General features: G+C 38.3%; 1 pseudogene; it reads left to right on the top strand.

Annotated features, from left to right (window-relative positions):
• The first annotated feature begins 19,820 nt into the window (after positions 1 to 19,820).
• On the top strand, positions 19,821 to 20,177 carry LOC116813821 (HIG1 domain family member 1A, mitochondrial-like; annotated as a pseudogene).
• The last annotated feature ends 228 nt before the right edge of the window (positions 20,178 to 20,405 follow it).

Raw genomic sequence — 20,405 nt, 5'->3', positions numbered from 1 at the left:
AATAAATACTTAGTAACTGACTACTACATGTTAGGCACAACACTGACGCTGAGCTCACAGAAATTAGACAGCCATGGAAGGCAGATATAAACATCAAAAAAATGGAAACAAGTGTAACGTGTGCTGTGCTGTAATGGATACAGATCACTGTGGGGCACCAAATAAATGAGTAATATATTTAATCTAGGAGGAAAGTTTTCATAGAAATTTGTCACCAAAAGTCTTTAAAATTAAATGTACCTTTGTATGACAGGCATTTCAAATACAGAGTGGCACAAGCAAAGGAACAAAAACTCGTAACAGCAGGGCACATTCATGGAACTTCCAGTACTTTTAGTTCTAGTGGAATATAGAGTTTGGGTAGATGGAGAAAGATTGAAGGTCACAGCACACAGACAGTAGCAGATAGCAGGTGAAGAGAACTGGAGACATTAACAGAGTCTACTCTGAGAAAAAATAAGCCTCATCCAGAGGCTAGAAAGAAAAGAGAGTAATAGGAAGAAAGAACAGATTTCTAGACACAGAGCTCTCAAAGAATGAGTTAGGAAACTAAGAGATTGTGGTAAGAATAAGATATTATAACTTAATCTTTCAGAGGCAAAGGAATTCAAAATTCCTTCAGATCCAGAGAATTTCTATGGAGTGAGATGACCATGGTAATAAGAGCGAAGATAACTGAAAATAAGGAACTCACAGAATTGAGCTTCTGAGGTCTGGCTAGAATATTCAAATAAATCATAGGAACTAGGGAAATAGGGAGCCATAATATATCTATGCTTCTTTTGATCTTTAAAACACTGTACATTATTCAGTAGTTAAATTATTTAACTTTCTTCAGAAACTTTTGCATGTAAATGGTGCTGGAGTATGATTTGCTTTATTTATCTTCTGACTTGTCACTTATGACAAACTGCCACATTCCCTTGTGCATAAGTGTGTGTGCAAGTGGGGAGAAAGAGAGTGGTTTGCATGCTCCAGCTTGAGGTATACAAAATAAGAATGAAAGAAAGCAGGTTGGGATTTGCAATCAAATGTGGGTGTTTTCTTTCTGTCTGGCACATATTTAGATCCTATTATTATCACTAGTTTTCCAATAAGGATGGAGACTGAGAAAAGTTTAAGTAAGTCTATACTATCAGACTAAGCTTCCCCCCTTAATATTGTAGTAGGCTAATTACTTAATAATTTACCTCAGAATAACATCTACATTATAAAGGTAGAATTATTAATTAGAAATAAAGACTAGAAGTGGTTGAGAACTGTTAGTTGTCTTTGCCTCCAGGTCAGATGTTTGTTTATAAATGTGTGAGTCAACATATATTTGTATGTTCTCATTTATTTGACAACTCATTCTAAAAAGAACTTTATAAGTGTTCAATGAGTATGTAACACCTTGAGCTATAATGACTGAATTTGATCATGCACAGGCACAGAATAATCACATTAAAGAAGATGAACTTTCAAAACGTTTTTACTTCTTTATTTAAAAAAAACTAATAGTGCTTTTAATGTATGTAGGAAAGTTCTAAGCAAATTACCCACTACTTTATTAACTCAATAATATTTATTACAATATAATTAGCATGAACATAAACCAGAATCAAATAAATATAAAGGCAGCTAAACTATTTTTTTTGACATGGTTTCATTCTCTGTCACCCAGGCTGGGGTGTGGTGATACTATTACAGGTCACTGCAGCTTCTTCTTCCCAGGTTCAGGTGATCCTCCCACCTCAATTTCAAGACTAGCTGAGGCTACCGGCATATGCCACCACGCCTTGCTTTTTTTTTTTTTTTTTTTTAAGAGACAAGGTCTCACTATGTGGTCCAGGCTGTGAACCTTTTTTAATAAGATATTTTCCTTTGCATTTCACTTATCATTAGTGCTGTTGAGCACTTTTTCTTATGTTTGTTGGTCATTAGTATATCTTCTTTTGAGAATTGTCCATTAATGTCCTTAGCCCACTTCTCGAAGGGATTGTTTATTATTTTCTTGTTAATTTGTTTGATTCCCTTGTATATTCTGGATATTAGTCCTTTTGTCAGATGTATAGATCATGAAGATTTCTCCCACTCTGTGAGTTGTCTGTTTACTCTGCTTACTGTTTAGTTTAATTAAGTCCTACTTATTTATCTTTGTTTTTGTTGCATTTGCTTTTGGGCTCTTGGTCATGAGATCTTTACCTAAGCCAATGTCTAGAAGAGTTTTTCTGATGTTATCTTCTAGAATTTTTATAGTTTCAAGTCTTAGATTTAAGGCCTTGATCCATCTTGAGTTGATTTTAGTATAACGTAAGAGAGGAGGATTCAGTTTCATTCTCCTATTTGTGGCTAGCCAATTATCTCAACACCATTTGTTGAATAGAGTGTCTTTCCCAACTTTATATTTTTGTTTACTTTGTCAAAGATCAGTTGGCTGTAAGTATTTGGCTGCATTTCTGGGTTCTCTATGCTGTTCCATTGGTCTATGTGCCTATTTTTATATCGGTACCATGCTGTTTTGGTGCCTATGGCCTTATAGTATAGTTTGAAATCACATAATGTGATGCCTCCAGATTTATTCTTTTTGCTTAGTCTTGCTTTTGCTGTGGGAGCTCTTTTTTGGTTCCAAATGAATTTTGGATTGTCTTTCTAGTTCTGTGAAGAATAACTGTGGTATTTTGATGGGAATTGCATTGAATTTGGAGATGGCTTTTGGCAGTATAGTCATTTTCACAATATTGATTCTATCCATCCATGACCATGCAAGGTGTTTCTATTTGCTTGTGTAGTCTACAATTTTTTTTGGAAGTGCTTCATAGTTTTCCTTGTAGAGGTCTTTCACCTCCTTGGTTATGTATATTCCTAAATTTTTTTTATTTTTATTTTTTTGCAGCTATTGTAAAAGGGGTTGTGTTCTTAATTTCATTCTCAGCTTGGTCACTGTTGGTGTATAGCAGAGCTACTGATTTGTGTAAATTAAGTTTGTATCTTGAAACTTTGCTGACTTTATTTATCAGTTCTAGGAGCTTTTCAGAGGAGTCTTGAGGGTTTTCTCGGTGTACAATCATATCATCAGCAAACGATGACAGTTTCACTCCCTTTTTACCAATTTGGATGCCCTTTATTTCTTTCTCTTGTCTGACTGCTCTGGCTAGGACTTCCAGTACTATGTTGAATAGAAGTGGTGAGAGTGGGCATCGTTGTCTTGTTTCACTTCTCAGAAGGAATGCTTTCAACTTTTCCCCATTCAGTATTAGGTTGGTGTGGGTTTCTCATAGATGGCTTTTATTACATTGATGTATGTCCCCTGTATTCAAATTTTGCTGAGGGTTTTAATCAAAAAGGGATGCTGGATTTTGTCAAATGCTTTTTCTGCATCTATTGAGATGATCACGTGATACCACCTTACTCCCAAAAGAATAGCCATAATCAAAAAATCAAAAAATAATAGATGTTGGTGTGGATGCAGTGAAAAGGCAGCACTTCTACACTGATGGTGGGAATGTAAACTAGTATGACCAGTATGGAAAACAGTGTGGAGATTCCTTAAAGAATGAAAAGTAGAAATACCAGTTGATCCAGCAATCCCAGTACTGGGTATCTACCCAGAAGAAAATAAGTCATTATCAGAAAAAGACACTTGTGCACACATGTTTATAGCAGCACAATTTGCAATTGCAAAAATATGGAACCAGCCCAAATGTCTATCAATCAAGTGGATAAACTGTGAGAGATATATATAAACACACACACACACACGCATATATATATCACAAATCATATATCTCATATATATATCATTACATCATATACGTGATGGAATACTAGTCAGCCATAAAAAGTAATGAGTTAACAGCATTTACAGCAACCTGGAAGGGATTGGAGACTATTATTCTAAGTGAAGTAACTCAGGAATGAAAAACCAAACAAACATCATATGCTCTCACTCATAAGTGGGAGCTAGGCTATGAGGATGCAAAGGCATAAGAATGATACAATGGACTTTAGGGACTCAGGGGAAAGGGTTGGGAAAGGAGTAAGTGATAAAAGGCTACAAATTGTATTCAGCATATACTGCTCAGGTGATGAGTGCACCAAAATCTCACCAATAACCACTAAAAATCTTATGTAACCAAATACCTCCCATTTCCCAAACACCTATGGATATATATATATATGTGTGTGTGTATATATATATATGTGTGTGTGTGTATATATATATGTGTGTGTATATATGTGTATATATATATGTGTGTGTATATATGTGTATATATATGTGTATATATATATGTGTGTATATATATGTGTATATATATATGTGTGTATATATATATGATTTTTTATGCTGTTTACCTGGATTTTTACAGTTGACAATAAGAGGGATGAAGACAGAGTACAAAAGGTGGGTTTTCTAATTATTAGTGGATATGTTTGAAGCATTGGGGGAAGGTTATGGAAAGAGAAGAGTATAGTATGCTGACAAAAATTACTCAATATTTGCAATAACATCCAATATAGTAATCAATTTCCTCATCAATACCTCCCACTTTTTTGCAACATTCCAAAAGTATCAAGTCTTTAGTATTAAGTCAAGTTTCAACTATATTATTTTTAGTTATAGGAAACTTAAAAAAATTAACCTTTTTTCTAATTTAGTAGGCTATGAAACCATTGTTTTTGTTGTTTTGAGTGAAGCTTGTCCCCAGGAGGAGTAAATGAGGCCACTAGAGAAAGAAGCCAATTCTGAAGATGGAGAGAGAGAGAAGTGAATGAAACTACAAGCATTGATACCCCTAGATCAAGCCATGACTGCAATCCACTGACTTCTTAATGGCATGACCCCAAATTTTCCAAAAGTTAGCTTGAACTATTTTCCATTTCTTACCATCCAAAGAGTCATGTTTAACAACTTCAGATATAAACCACAAGCTGGTTTCTAATTCCAGCTAGTTGTGCAACCGTAGGCAAATCACATCTTCTCCCTGGATCTGAGCATCCTTACTTGTAAAATGATTGAAACTGGATTGATCCCCAGGTTGTCATCTTTCCTAACGTTTCATGATTCTGTGATTTATCATATAATTAATTTCAATAAAATAACCACTTCACACTGTATCTTAGTTTTGCTGAAGTATCATTTCATCTCTGTTTTTCTGATTATAGCCCTGTATTATTCCTACATAATGGAATCTACAAAGAAGAAACAGAGCACACAAGGAAAGCACAACCAGTGTTTTTTTGCAGGTTTTAATATTGACTAGACACTGTTTTTAGTGGAATATGCACTGTAGATTAGTTACCTCCCAAAGTAGTTATTTATTCTCTATGGAAACATTCTGAGTATGTTTCTTTAAGTGTATTACTAAACAGTTTATCTTAGAACTTATTATCTGAACTGAAAGCCCTAATAAAGTCTCTGCCAATTAGATTTGATTCAGAAAAGTTTATTAAACACTTATCCTGATGAAAAATAATTTACACATCACCCAAACTGGGTCTCTTTGGTCTCATGCTTTGCGCTTTGCTTTGCACATTAGACACTCAATAAATGTTTGTTAAATTAAATTAAATTAAAGGAGTTGCTTTTACTGCAGCTTACATGCCCTTCTATGATTAATGAATCATCACTAAGTGAGAAATTAATGAGTGTGCTTTGCATATCAGGAAAAAAATGTGTTCTGTTTCAGAGAGGGACAAAATTTTACAGCAGGGGAAGAAGACAGGCAACTCCAGGAATTAACAAGAAATAAGCTTGCAATTACCGCTACTGACATGTGGATAAACTCAAAATAGCTGCCAAAATCACTACCTGTGAGATGACATACCCACTAGCTTCGATTTAATCAAGGCTTCACAAATCCCTTCTCCATACAATTAGAAAGGAAAAATAGAAATGGAAGAATCTCTCCAGGACAGTTCCAAAGCAGAGAACACTCCAAAGTTCAGATTTTTCACCACTGCCATGTTTCCAGTCCCTCGGCACATACTGTCCTTCCTTATTCTTATAATCAAAGAACCATAGCACACAGCAAAGGTCAGACAGTAAAGTTAGGCTGACAAGAATAAAAAGGGGAGGCTACTAGGGATGGATCCCAAAGTAAGCAGAGTAATTCTGAATCCACATGTGGCATGTTAGGGAATTATAGCAAACAAAGAAATGTAAGCTGTCAGGCAACCCAGCCTGGAGCAGCAGCTCCTGAAGATGGAACACAACTACCAGTAGAAAGCAGCTGCATGCAACAAGAAGTCTGTTCATGCAAACAGAAAAAGTTGCAAAGGCCTTCAGGAGTTTCGTATTAGGTAAAGCTGGATAAGATTCAAGGACAAGGATAAGTTATGGAGAAATTAAGTAGGAGCCAGGGAAAGGTCACACTTTTAGTCAAAGGTTTGACAACACCAGTTATTACAAGTGGAGCACAAGCAATGGGCAAGGCCATTCAGGTGGATGGCCTGATGCTGAGTCAGCAAGTTATTGTGCCAAGGCTTTTTAATATTTTTCAACGTTGAACAGAATTGGTCTTGGGCTTGGATCACTGGGAAAATTATTGTGATGATGTGTGCCAAGTATCTATCACAGAGGAAACACTTCACTAGTGCCATTCTCTTTCTTCTTTTCTTTTCAATTGTATTATTTAGGAAACTGAGGGGAAGAAAAATCACACAAGTAATACCTTCTACAACATATAACCAGTCCCACAAACAGCTGACCATTTAGAGCTTTAGCATTACATTCCCATTAGTTATTTTGCTGTTACTGACAGCACCATGCTCTAATAAGCTACTAATGTTAGCTATATGCTGTGAACAGACAACAAACACAGAATTAGTGGCCTTGGGAAATAACGAGTAAGGCTAATGATAAGAAGAAATAAGCAGCAAAACGTGGTTTTCATAATCCTGGCAAAGTACTTGTAGGGCCCTCTCAGAATACTTAAGTATCTACACAGGTAGGAAAGAGTTCACTCTTACTTCTCATGTGCTCCGTGGATGCTGCTCAATGTGGTCTTGAGCATTCATTCATAATAACTTGCATATTTACACATGTAGAGAGAGTAAAAGAGCTGGATATAAAATTATACCAATGTCTCCATTATCACTTTTCTATTACAAAATTACCGTTTCACTGATATCCTCCAACTCTCCTTCTTTCTTGGGTCTGATAAAATACAGGGCTCAACAATTTACTGTACAAGACTGTCCCACTTGTTATCAATGACCAAAAAACATGAGTGGTTGCATTTTTGGGTCAAGGTGTGTATGGGGGTGTAATAATAGTTTTCAGATTTGACATTGACTCCCATTAACCTTATAATATAATGGCAATTAAAGATAATCCTGAAAAAATGGAGAGCATAATGATTCACTGAAAATTATTTCTTCTACTATTGTCAATTAATTATAGTAGTTTCTCCTTTAGTTACAAAGTTACATTCACCCACAGCCACCTTCACATTGTCACAAACTTTTTGGTATTTCAAAATGTAACCTTCACATAGTCACAAACTTTTTAGTATCTCAAAGTGTAAAAATCCATGTGAACTACTTTTCTTCAATTATACTATGATTTATTTATCCTTTATAGCAAGATACTATCATCATAACATTTTTAAGGGTTATAATCTTCATTCTTTCCTGCTTAAGGCATGATTCCATCATGAGGATTTGATTTGGTTAAAATTATGATGAAAAATGTTAATTTTATGACTCAATTCTACAAATGATGCAGAAATTTAAATCCACAACTTTTTAAAATACAGTCTTGATATGGGATAAAAGAAAACTTGTTAAATTTTATATCAAAATAACTACTAAAAAGAAACTATGAACAGGTTTAATATAGGACGTTGTAACAATTAGTGTTCACTCCTGCCAACAGGTAATTTTCTTCATTTATGATTTTAGGTTTTACAATGTAATTGCCAGGCCAGCAATAGCTAATCAGGGCATAAAATAAAGTTAAAATGTTTTACCAGCTTTATAAACATTTGTGCTGCCATATTTTTCACTAGTTGAAAGCAACAAGACAGCCTGTTAGGTAGCTGAATATAGAGTATATTGGAATTGCACCATATGCTGTTTCAAAGCAACATCTGACTTAGCTAAGAACATGCTTTTGATTTATTAGCTGACTTCTGTGCAGACATATGTGATTTCTTGATTCTTTTATTCGTGTTACACTTTTGATGCAATCAACCCTTATATTCTCGTCTCCTTTTCTTCAATTCCTGGGAGAAAATACAATCAATCACTGGGGAAATGTAGTAGGGTAACAGCCCTTTTTCTAATGCAATTTTCCTTTTTTATCTTGCTGCTTTAAATATATATATTTTTGAAAGAGAAAATAAATGAAGTGATTTAGTGGTGATCTTTCTTGCTACGCATTTTCAAATTTGAGCTGCCTTGATTTGTTAGTTTTGATATTGGAAATTGATAGAAAATGATAAAATTCCTCTTACTTTTATACTAATTTGTTACTTAAAAACTGTTTTAGTTTGTCAGATAATCCAACAAATAGAATTCCAAAATAAAAATGGGGTTTAAAAGACCAGATAGTCAATTGGTATATACTTCAGATGCAAGAGGCAGATCCGATACTAAAGAGAAAAGGAAATACATTTCATTCTGAGTTAATACTTATTGAAGACATACTGCATGCTGAGGAATATTAAAGCATTTTACCTGGATTATCACAGTTAATGCCCCCAACAATCCATAGGCAAATGCCGGCCTTAGTCCAGTTCCACTGTTAAATTAACTGAGTCTCAGGATTTAGGTCACTGTCCAGGGTCACACAGCTAGTAAGTTACAAAGCCATGATTGCACACATAGGCCATTTGGCTTCATGGCTTGCAGTCATAAATTGTTCTCCTTCTTAACAACTTTAAAACATGGGAAATCACCTACACTCTCTTAGCGTCCATTTCCAAATCTCTAAAACATGAATAATATTACCTACCTCCTCAGACATTTGGGAAAAATATGTTGATTTTTTTTAATTGTGTGAAGAGCTGAGGGCAATAAGGCATTGACTTTTATGGATATGGGAAACTAGAAAGACTCTCTCATTTCAGAGCTAACATTTTCTTAGTAATTTGCCCAGATACCCTTACAACTAAGAACTTGACTGAATCACACAATTATTTTAGAATCAGGGATAGAACCCAAGACTCCCATCAACTATTTTTTTTCCAACTGCCTTGAAACCAAACCTGATAATTTCAGCGTCTTAAATCCTAGTTCCAGCTGGCATTTGATTTGATAGGAAGAAAAACACTCTGAATTAGAAGGGTAAGAAAACTGTCTCCAAAATTAAACTACTTAGTGCTAACCTTGAAGCTAAGTGGTGAGGTAAAATACAATCATGGTTTCAGGGGTTCTACAAGCAGATCAGACCAATGAATGAGATGAAGACAATGTATTAAAATAGATATAATAACCCTATCTCTCCCACTTTCTAAGGAAACATCCTTTGCAGTTCTAGCTACTGGGATGGTTCAGTTTTGATTGAGATAATTGGCAGAGATGCAGAACTGAAGAAACAGGGAGAGGGGGAGAAATTTATTTACCTAATGAAGAAACAAGACACAGATTCCATCTCCTCTTCAACCCATTGCAATTAGGCACCAATCTTATCACATCACCCAAAGCACTCTACCCCAAGTCACCAGTGACCTGTGTGGCTAAAGCAAATGGTCAATTTTCGGTCTTCATCTCATGATAAATGAGATATCCTTAACTGCATTGAGGACAATTGCTATTTTCTCCACTTGGCATCTAGGACACCCCACTTTCTTGGTTTTCCCCTCCTTTGTTGGTTGGTCCTTCTCAGTTTCATTTGGTTCCTCTTTTTCTCCTTGATACTTACATATTAAAGTGTCTACAGATATGGTCCTTGTTCTTCTTTTCTATTTGTTATAGTAGAAGTGAAAAAACAAATGAGTGAGTTTCAAGTACAGTGAACTAAAGTAAACGGGAAAAAGTGTGGAACTGACATAGATTTCTGGCTTGTTTGTGGAAAGTTTGAAAAAGCATGAGAGGGAAAATGAAGATTTGGAATCCAGGAAGTGTGTGAAGTTTCAATTAACAGCATTGTCTGAAACATGGTGTTTCTAATATAGAAAACATGGTCAAGTAACAACACTTCAAATGGGAAGATGAAGCCTAAAAGAAGCATGAGGATTCTAGAAAACAAAAACTGAGCAAACAGGCAAACTGAATGAGGTTCAGTGTAATATTATGTGAGTAAATATTCTATAGCAGAATGAAGTAAAATTTTTCCATTGGTCAAAATAGCTCAATGAAAGACATCTGAAGAAGTGGCTCTTTCACAGAAGATTAGACTTTAAAGTTACCAACAATTAAGTTTAGAGAGAGGGATATCTTTCAAAAAGAATCATCAGTGTACAACTGGCAAATTGTGCTAACCAGAGTTAGATACAAAACTGTTTTGAGAGAATTGTACTATGACCTACCTGAAGAAAAAGAGATTGTGGTCATTTGTTACTTAATATGTCCTTTGGACTCCTAACATTCAGACGCAGAAAGCAGGCGCTAAGAAAGCTACTCAGGGCTGGGTGCGGTGGCTCACGCCTGTAATCCCAGCACTTTGGGAGGCCGAGGCAGGCGAATCACCTGAGATCAGGAGTTTGAGACCAGCCTGGCCAACATGTGAAACCCTGTCTCTACTTAAAATACAAAAAATTAGCTGGGCATGGTGGTAAGCACCTGTAATCCCAGCTACTCAGGGGGCTGAGGCAGGAGAATCACTTGAACCCGGGAGGTGGAGGTTGCAGTGAGCCGAGATCGTGCCATTGCACTCCAGACTGTGGGACAAGAGCAAGACTTTGTCTCAAAAAAAAAAAAAAAAAAGAAAGAAAGAAAGCTACTCAGTACTCCATCTCTGATGCCCTCTTCAAGTGTGGTCATGAAGCCTGATGCAGAAGAAAACCAGAGCTAAAGATCACAGAAAACAGAAGAGAAGGGAGCTACTTTCAGGGAATAGAACTGGAGCCTAATCAAAGGACATTTCTGCATTCCTAGGCTAGGGAACTATGTAAGACGAGGTCTGAAAGAAGCAGATTCCAGGACAGAAACAAACATGAAATGATTTTATTAGGAAAAATTCCTATGTGGAAGGGAATTGAAAGGGAGCCGGATAAGGCTCTGAGAGTCTGTCAGACAATGATACAAGTCTGTCCCTGACTGAAGAAGAGAAAAGAAGTTTAGGTGGAATCATTCTAGACTGCCATTCACTAGCAAACCCACTGAGGAGTTGTCCTTGGGCCAAAGTGGGAGTCCACACTGTTGGTCCCATAAATAGCCTCTGTCTCTCCCTCTGTGGCTGCTTCATTCATGTGCCCACCATGTCAGTTCTAGGGTGGCCGTCATTGGCTCATATTACTTGGTCAAGTTATTATTATTATTTTTTTTTTTTTGAGGCAGAGTCTCGCTCTGTAGCCCAGGCTGGAGTGCCGTGGCACGATCTCGGCTCACTGCAACCACCACCTTCCAGGTTCAGGCAATTCTCCCGCCTCAGCCTCCCAAGTAGCTGGGATTATAGGTGCTTGCCACCACTCCCGGTTAATTTTTCTATTTTTAGTAGAGACGGGGTTTCACCATGTTGGCCAGGCTGATCTCAAACTCCTGACCTCAGATGATCCATCCACCTCAGCCTCCCAAAGTGCTGGGGATTACAGACGTGAGCCGCGGTGCCCAGCCCTGGTCAAGTTATTTTCTGTGCTTGGTTTCCTAGTGCCTCTTCCATGATCGGTACCTTCTGGTGGTCATTAAGGATAAAGAACAATTTGCACTTTGTTCACACTCCCATACATTTATCCACATGCCTCTCCTGCAGGTCTCCTTATCTCCAACCTTTCAGTCATTTTCCTTCCAGACCCCTGAAGATCACCTGGCCGCTGGCCACCCTGCTGGCTGGGAATCTATGAATATTCTCACCTCAGGCTATGTTTCCTTCCACACAAAGCAGACTACCAAATACATTATTTTGTTTTTGTTTGTTGTTTGTTTGTTTGTTTTTCCATTGGGAAGCTTTGCTGCCTCTACTGTCTGTAGAGAGACAGTAATATATTCTACTTCTGGCTGGCACTCACTACCTACCCAATACGCTGATAATTCAAACTTGAACTTTTTCTTCCTCCTTCTACAAATGAATATTGTCATCTGACCCATACAAATGCTAACTGTTTCTGATTTCCTTTTATCATTAGAATGAAAAATAAAAGATTTGCCAAATCATTGGCTACATCCATGTACCTGAGGTCTTGTTGATCTGTTTTAGCAACAGTGCCAAATCTGGTGCAGCGGCTGCAATCATGGCTACTACTTGTTTAGCCTGCATTAGTCTACAGCCGTTTTCCTGGCTCAATCTTGTTGCTGCAGGGGCCAGAGTGGCATTAAATTGATATGTGACAGAGACCTTTACCCCTGTATCATCTAGCTCTTTAATAGTGCCACTTATCTCCACCATGTCCACTGGGATAAAATATTGTTTTGATTTACTATCTTGGCTGGGGGTTAGGGAGAGGGAATTTCAAAGTTTTCTCTTTAGCCTCCCCTATTATAATAGGTTTTTCTCCACAGAACCAATGTGAGAATTCAATTGCCTGGTATATCAATTCTGATTACACACTTGGGGACTGGAAAAATTACCACTGAGTGGGTCATTGGGACAAGTGGACTCACTGTGACATGGATTTTAGTTAGATCTTCATTTATTACCTGTCCTCCATAACCCCACCTCAACAGGAGGCCATGATGACACTTTGGGTCTCTGGCTATCAATGTCAGTTCAGACCTTGAGTCCAATAGTCCTCAAATATTCTGCTATTCCACTTTATCCAGTGTACTATTTCCCAAGTACATGGAATTCCTTTTGGGGAAAGATGAGGGGATTGTCAAGGTATATAAATGTCATAGAGTTCAAGAGGGCCTACTCTTAGGGACCAAGTCACCTCTTCAGCCAGTGGGTTCCAGACTTGAAAATTGACTGATGGGCCGGGCACAGTGGCTCACACCTGTAATCCCAGCAGTTTGGGAGGCCGAGGTGGGCAGATTACCTGAGGTCAGGAGTTTGAGGCCAGCTGGTCAACATGGTAAAACCCTGTATCTACTAAAAATACAAAAATTAGCCAGGTGTGGTGGTGCACGCCTGTAATCCCAGCTGTTTGGGAGGCTGAGGCAGGAGAATAGCCTGTACCCGAGAGGCGGAGGTTGCAGCAAGCTGAGATCGCACCATTGCACTCCAGTCCAGCCTGGGTGACAGAGTGAGACTCCGTCTCAAAAAAAAAAAAAAAAAGAAGAAAAGAAAATTGACTTATGTCTGGGGACAGAGAAAGGGATCTTTTTTTTTTTTTTTTTTTTTATTGGGCAGGACAACTTTTCAGCCTCTTTCTCCTCCATCATCTGTTTTCTCTCTCTCTCTCTGGATCTGTCTCTCGCTCTCGCTTTCTCTCTGCCCCCACCATCAATGTTAAGCAGCAGGCTTATTTGCCCCTGGGACACCATATGTTATTCATCATCTCCACAATTCCCTTTGAGCTCACCAGTTTTACAGTAATTGTGGCCTCCTGGCTTCTGCTGGTTTTCCACCACCACCAGCCTCTACTATTGATGGGCCCCATAAGTCATCAATTAATGAAATAAGCCCAGCTCTGTCTGTGCCCACCTCTCCTACTTCATCCCTGAAGTACCTCTCTCTCACCAGCACATTCCTAATGGCTTTAGTGAATGTATGCCCTCTGAGCCTCTCATGGGACATAATCCTTTCATGGCTCTTCTGGCTTTACTTTATATATCCAATCCAATATGCCCACTTTACTCAAGCTCTGTTTTTTTTCCTTCTTTTAATATCTGCCAAGTTAACCAAGCATATCTAATTTACTGACAATTGGCCGTTATTTTTTCCCGGTTTCTTTTTTTTTTCTTTATTTTACTTTAAGTTCCAGGATACATGTGCAGAACATGCAGGTTTTACATAGATATAAGTGTGTCATGGTGGTTTGCTGCACCTTGTGCCAGGGGCTATTCATCTCCTACCTGCCTATCAGGGCAGTGTCCAATTTTCCATTGAGTGGTTGGTAGGCCAATGCCAAATCTTCATCTTACTCCTATTTTCTTAAACCAAACTTACTCCCACTTCTTTTAGTTTAGATCCTCCAACAAGCAAATGCCTAGGCAAAATTAAGCATGTAAGGATTTTAGTAGAGCAAACACTTGCAGGCAAAGAAATAGGGAGAGAGTTAGACAAGGGTGGGAAAGCCATTAGACTGTGAATGAAGGAAAGCGAGAGGGAGTGTGTTGAGGAAAGGTGCTTAAACTGCTTTACAGAGGAAGGCAGGCTCAGCAAAGCTGCTAAGGTTGGTCTAAAAAGGGGTACCAGGTCTCCCAGGAACAATTCTGTTTTAGGATTCCAACTCTCCTCACGCAGTCTTTGGTGAAGAGCAGACCATGGCAGACATGGCCTCTACTCCAAGGCAATGAAGGATGTATCACTGGAGCTCCTCTAGGTCAAGTGTGCTCCCCTGTATTAAAACCTGCAGACACATTCTCATGGCCTTCACAGCCCCTCACATTGTTTATCTAGTAGGACTTTACAACCAGTTGCAGAAATCTATCCAAGCTTTAAGGTCTGTGTCAGTTAGCATTTGCTGCATCACAAACAACCACAAAACTTTGCCAGTGTGTAATAGATATTTATTTAGCTCAAATGTCTGCAGGTCAGTGAGGTTCAGTTGATTTGGGATGGGCTCAGCTGCACAGCTCTGCTCCAAGCCTTAGTCCAGCTGGACATGGCTATTCATTGAAGTTTGGGCTCAGGTTTGTCCACATGTGTTCATTTGGGGCCCAGCCAACAGGGAGCTCTTCTCATGATGAAGAAAGAGATATAAGACAATGTGCCCAGCTACTAACCATATGTCAATTCCCTGCTTGTGGTCACTCTTCTAGTGGTCTATTGGCCAAGGCAAATTAACAAAGCTAAGGCCAAAGTCAAGGAGAGAGGCATGGCAGGAGGGGTGGGAGAGGGGACCTTTTAACAATAATCTATCACAATGCTCTTTCTAGCAAAGACAGACTATCCATATGCGTTGGTAGGAAAGCCAACTTGGATACCTCCCCTGACACACAGTGTCCATCAGCATGGGCCTTACACAATTCTTTGGCATACAGGAGAGGATGATGCTCCAAAGTGTGGAGGGCATATGAGAACCAACCAGGGGGATATTCTGAAGTGTTTCCTTTCTTTATTATTATTATTATTATACTTTAAGTTCTAGGGTACATGTGCACAACGTGCAGGTTTGCTACATATGTATACATGTTTCCTTTCTTTTCTCTTGTTATGTGAGAAACACTTTGCAGTGAGCCACTATTATCAATTCACTCAGCAGATACAGACTAAACAACTACATATGACAGACCCAAGGTGGGGCCCTGAGGAGACAGGGAAGATCCAGCCTCTGCCCTTATGTGGTATAGTAAAAGAGACAGACATTAGGAAAAAATAATAATAATTAAGCAAATATTTAATTATAATTGAGGTAAGTGAAATAAGAAAATAGTAACAGGGAAAACTGAGTTCACCTGGGCATTGAGGAAAGATTACTTAAGAAAGAGACACCTGAACTGTGATCTGAAGAATGAGCAGAAGATGCCTCAGTGGAATGGCGTAGAAGTTGAGGTAGAAGATTCCAGAAGGGGATTCCAAGAAGAAGGAATAGCAGGAGTGATGGTCCTAGGACAGAAAGTAGTGGGGCATTTAAGAGAAGCCCTCATAGCACCTTCTCTACAGCAGGGCTTTTTCCAAGCTACTTTGGAGGACCTCACTGTATTTCCTTCAACAACCTAAAATTATCTTTTCTTTTTACTTATCTATTTTCTATAATTAAAATAAAAGTTCCACAAAAGTGAAGAAGTTTTCCGTCTTATTCACCCAGGTTCTGTATACATGTCTATTGAATTAATTGATTAATAAACATAAAAAGGCTTACTGCCTGAAGTACAAAGAGCTAAGGTAAAATGGCCGAAATAGGAAGAGGAAGAGGCCACAGCTGATCTAACAATACCTGCGAGTCATATTCAGGATTTGGGTGTTAAATCTAAGAACAATATTGTGCCATTAAAGGTATTAGAATAGAGAAATGGCATGCTTCAAATTACTTCTCTAAAGTATCATTCTAGCTGAATTGTGTAAAATGGATAGTAGGGATGAGTTAAGAGGTCATTGTGGTACTCCAGGGGACGAAAATTGGCTTAAACTAGGAAGAGGTATAAGAGATGGAGAAAATTCTTGTATTGTAGTCCTCAAGGATTTTGGGAAATAATAGACTTGAAAGCCATATGCTTGAGTGCTCATAAGTCTCATAATAGTAGCTGACTGCTGTGTGTCAGCAGTGGTAGGAAGTTTGGATAATCCGGGGATACTGAAACTTCTAGTTGTAAAATGAATTTTTCTGGATGGATGACAGTGAGATCATGAGCAGATTCTCCAGTGATTGTATGTACCATTTTGGTAGGAATATAAGTACATACTCTTCTAGCATCTGGTCAATATCTGAGTAATAGTGAATAAACAGATGGATACTGACAAGTATGGCTAGTTTGAATCTTGCCTTCCCAACCTGGTTTGAGACTGGGAAGCTTGGAGATGGAGACGAGGGACTGTAGCTGTATGTTTTTTTAGCATCTCTTTAGCACCTAGCAGTATTTGAATAAATGGCCAACAGATCAACTGAAAGAAATTGGGAGTTGTTAGTAGTGTGGGGGAGAGGAGGAGTGTTTCAGGTAAGTACACTTCCCACCTGATGAAGTATACTAACACTAAAATGGATTGTACCAGGATTCGGAGAAACAATGATGGCAAGGTTAGGCCTGAAGTGAAATTCATCCTGATGGTATGGGAATGAAGGGGTCAGTAACATTGAATAGGAGTTCCCAGAGTTGGCATAAGGGCTGCTGTAACCTCATCTTAGAGATGAACAGGGTTAATTAGGCCTCTTCGCAGGGTAAGAAGAGTCAGGTCAATCAAGTAGGCTTTAGATTCCTGTAACATGTGACCCCAGAAGGAAAGCATCTTGACCACTTTTAGCTTCTCTGAATGCAAATGAAATCTGAGAAAATGAAGGATGATGTTTTTCCACAGAGTTGAAAAGATAATGAGATTAGCATTTTGAGAGTGTCTGATGTCCTTGCCTTGTTAATCTTCTAAGAGACAGACAGGCATATATAGATCCAAAAGACCTCTTGCTGGCTTCCTAAAACATGAGTGCCAACCTAGCACCACCTGGAGATGTGCTGTATAAAGTCTGTTCCCCTGGCTGTTGACTTGAACACGGCGGGAGGAAGGGTCCTGAGGGCCAGGCAGATTAGCTGATCTTGAGTGACAGGCCCCAGATGCCAAAAGTGCCTGGTTAAGAGCCTGCTCTTGAGAAGTTCCTAGACTCTCAGGCTCTGATCCTGGTAATTTAGTGAGTGAATGTGTAGAGGGAGTGCATCACCATGTATGTTCTCCAGCTGCATGTCCAATATAAAAGCCACTAGACACATGTGGCTACTTGAATTTAATTCAAATTAAATCAGTTTAAACTTCAGCTTTTCAGTGGCACTAGCCATGTGTGGCTAGTGATGATTATATTAGACAGCACAGGTAAAGGACACCTCCATCTTTGCATAAAGTTCTGTTAGACAGTCCTAGACTTCCTAAGCTTTCTCAGCTGTAAAATGGAAAAAAATTCCTGCCTTTCTCATAGAGATGTGAGCATGAATAAACTAATGAGAATGAAAATACTTCAAAAAATGTTGCATGCAGTATGAGGCAGGGTTGCAGTGTGATTATTGCTTGCTTTCTGGCCGCTGGATTTATCATCTACCATCAAACCAGCACAGCAATTTACTGCAGGAGTGAACCATCTCACAAGAACCCAGGCCATTCTGAGAAGGTCCCTCAGCCTGTGGAGGGTGTTTACTGAGCATGGTGTCAAGCAACTAACTGGCTTCTCCAGACTATTTTCCAAGCTACGTGGCAAGAATCCTTTGGAAGTCAATCTCACCTTGGCTTGATCACCTGTGATCACACCTAACCTTCCCAGGCCAATTCTTTCTATCTTTAGTACCATGTTTGGGGTTGACTGGAAAAATGGTGTGAGGCCAATCCAGCTTTCAATTCATCTAATGGCCCCGACTGAGCAGGTCCCACTTCAGAGATGTAGGACCTGTGTAGTCATACAGTGCCTTGCACTCAAAAGGACTCTGCTATTGCCATGTTGAAATTGCCAACAATTTCATATTTAAACATATTCATAAGTGAAGTCCAGTGTTTCAGGGGAATATACACTGGAACAGAGGAGATACAAAGCAAAATCCAGGTATCTTGGCCTGTTCTACTCCTTAGCTCCCAATTCACACAGTATTCATGATGTCCAGGAGCACAGGATTCTGGTGGACCCATGCTAAGTGGAAGTTCATGGTTACTCAAATCAAGTATTCAAGGTCGGTGTCTTATGTCCACTACTGAGGAAGCAAAGGCACTGATAGCCCCAAAAGGCTATGATTTTTATTCAAACCAGAGCTTGCTTCAAACACAGAAAGAAAACCATAGTATTCTAAGAAACATGAACAACCAAGGAAACTTATCATACTTTCTTTTGCATATTAGTTTCCTGTGTTAATGACCTACTTACATTGAAAATGATGACAAAGGAGGAAAGAAAAAAACAGGACAACCCATATTTCATTTTCTTTCTGTCTTTCATTACTCATCAGTAAGCTGAAGGTAGAAAATGCTGGTGGAATGTATGCATGTCAAGAAGCAAAATAATAGCAGTTGAGTTAGTTTATGCAGTTTCCACTGTTTGGGTAAGGAAAAAAAGATATTCATGTGCAAACTACAAAAATAAAATAAAATAAAGTAAAATAAAATAAAATAAAATAAAACCATGGTGGAATTTTGGTGATTCCACATGCAAATTAAATACTCCCATATTTGCATTTAAAAATAGGTATTGCACAATACAAAGATGAATGGTAAAATGTATGCTAATCATTTAAATTTTAATTTTCATTTTCTTAAGATGACACTAAATGGCAAACAAAAACTATCATGACAGGAGAAAGATCATAAACTAAAGGAAAAGCTTTATATTTTAGTATGTTTAATTATACTTTTTTTTCCTAATTTTTGAACAAGCAGTTTCGTTATGGACTTGGCCCTGCAAATAACGTTGCCAGCTCTGACTATAAGCTAGTTATTTGACTTCTTTCCATTTCATTCATTCAATATTGAGTGATTAACTGAAAAACAGATTTTGACTGCAGGTGCTCAAGTTTAGAATGTGGCTCCAGGTCTAAATGAAGGGAGCTGAAGTGCAGACTGTATTGAGAGGATGAATAGTATAGTAATTAAAGCACTGATGCCAGGAGCAGGGTGCCTGACATTTCATTCTGGCCCTGTCAACTTTTTGATCTGGGGTAATCTATTTAATTTCTCTGTGTCTCAGTTTCTTCATCTGTAAAATGGAAATGTGGTAATAACAATGCCTACTACATGGGGTTGTTGCAAATGTAAAGTGCATTAATATTAATAAATGTAAAACACTTAGAATAGTGTGTGGCATATATTTGGTACTATTAACCATTACTATTATTTTATAAAATAGAGGGAAATAGCCTAACTTTAATCATAAATCTGAGTCACCTATAGTACATTAGTATAAATTAGCATTATTTCAAAAATTATATATGACAATACTTAGAAATATTTAGCTTCGAGCCAGCTGGCATGCGAGGGGTTTGCTAGTTCTAGGGAGATTCTTCAAGCAATCACTATGTCAACAGACACAGATGCTTCCCTTTCTTCATATGATGAAGATCAGGGATCCAAACTTATTAGAAAAGCTAAAGACGCACCATTCATCCCCACTGGAATGGCAGGTTTTGCAGCAATTGTTGCATAGGGATTATACAAATTGAAGAGCAGGGGAAATACTAAAATGTCCCTTCATCTGATCCACATGTGTGTGGCAGCCCAAGGTTTTGTTGTAGGAGCAATGACTCCTGGTATGGGCTATTCCATGTATTAGGAATTCTGGGCAATCCTAAGCCTTAGAAGAAATGAAGCTATCTTGGTCTTGTTGCAGGAGCTTGCTTTAGTTAGACATCTCATTACTGAAGTTACATATTAAAGTTAAAAATAAAGTATTTGAGTGGGTTCAGATGGTAACATGGCATTTTGAATATTGGCTTCCTTTCCTACAGGCTTGATTTGCCTGGTGATTGAATTATTCGTGACTAGTTTACCAACTAGGTCATTCAGGGGAGTCAAGTTAACACAAAAGAAACATGTCACCTAAATGCACTTGATAGCGTTAAAATGTCCACCTTCTTAAACTATTGAGGTGAAATTAGTTCTA

This window comes from Hylobates moloch, unplaced genomic scaffold (assembly GCF_009828535.3).
Source record: "Hylobates moloch isolate HMO894 unplaced genomic scaffold, HMol_V3 SCAFFOLD_9, whole genome shotgun sequence".
Lineage (NCBI taxonomy): Eukaryota > Metazoa > Chordata > Mammalia > Primates > Hylobatidae > Hylobates > Hylobates moloch.
This window is presented reverse-complemented; position numbering and strand designations above follow the sequence as displayed.